Source organism: Asparagus officinalis, chromosome 7 (assembly GCF_001876935.1).
Source record: "Asparagus officinalis chromosome 7, Aspof.V1, whole genome shotgun sequence".
Taxonomy (NCBI): domain Eukaryota; kingdom Viridiplantae; phylum Streptophyta; class Magnoliopsida; order Asparagales; family Asparagaceae; genus Asparagus; species Asparagus officinalis.
In genome coordinates this window covers 139,630,673-139,631,689 of record NC_033800.1, presented here as the reverse complement: position 1 = coordinate 139,631,689, position 1,017 = coordinate 139,630,673, and positions in this window count along the sequence as shown.

The following is a 1,017-nucleotide window of genomic DNA, read 5'->3' as shown; positions in this document are numbered from 1 at the left end:
ATTGTGTTTAAAGATAAATACAAAAGGAGAGTTAGGCTTAAAGATACAAGTAATAATATTTGAGTTTACAGATAAAGTTGAGCAAACAAATGTGCCTAAAAACAAAAGCCCCTAATTTTTATCAAACAAGAACTCCATGCCATGAAATGCATTACCATGTCATATACTGATACTTGATATGCATATTTCATAATCACCCGTATTTTTCCACGAAACTTTTAGGCGCTATTTGGTTCAAGCAAAATTTTGATATTTGGCGTGGATTACAAACTTTAGGATCAAAAAGTATGGTTTTTCAGATTTTGAGATTCCATATTTGGTGTTTGTTTCAATATTTTTTTAAAAAAATATTGAATCCTAAAAATACAAAAACGCACTCATTTTTTAGAATTTGTCAAATCCTCTCAATTGGAGAGGATTTAGCAAGTCCCTTAAAGGTTATTCTTAACTCTCTTTCTATGCCATTGTACTTTATTTTCCTATGGGAGGTAATCTCACCAAGGTAAGTATGTTAACTTCTTAATTTTCGGAATTTGTTATCCTATAATTTGGATTTGAACCAAACAAGATATTACCAATTTTAGGATTTGTTTTTCTATAATCATATTGAGCTAAACAAAATATTAAAAATCCCTAAACACGTATAAAATATCATGAATTTTAAGTTCTCTATGAGATCACAAATCCTAAAATTTTGGTATTTGAACCAAACAGTACCTTAGGATATGGAGTAGTAGCTAACCCGATTACGACGAACATGTTTCTTTGATGCGTCGTTCAACAACACACTTGCACGTACATCAGCATGACGAATGGCATGAGGATGTGCATCCCAAGCTTCATTTTTATCTGCAGGATTTTCCGTTGCCTTGATTTCTTTATGACTGCTGCTGCAAAATCTGAAATGTCACTTCATCTCTTTACTGCTCATTTGTTTGCAACTGCACGTACGTGTGTCCCGTCCTCTGTCACGTTCATGGACGTCTTATTACCATCACGTTTTTGGCATCTACTTCC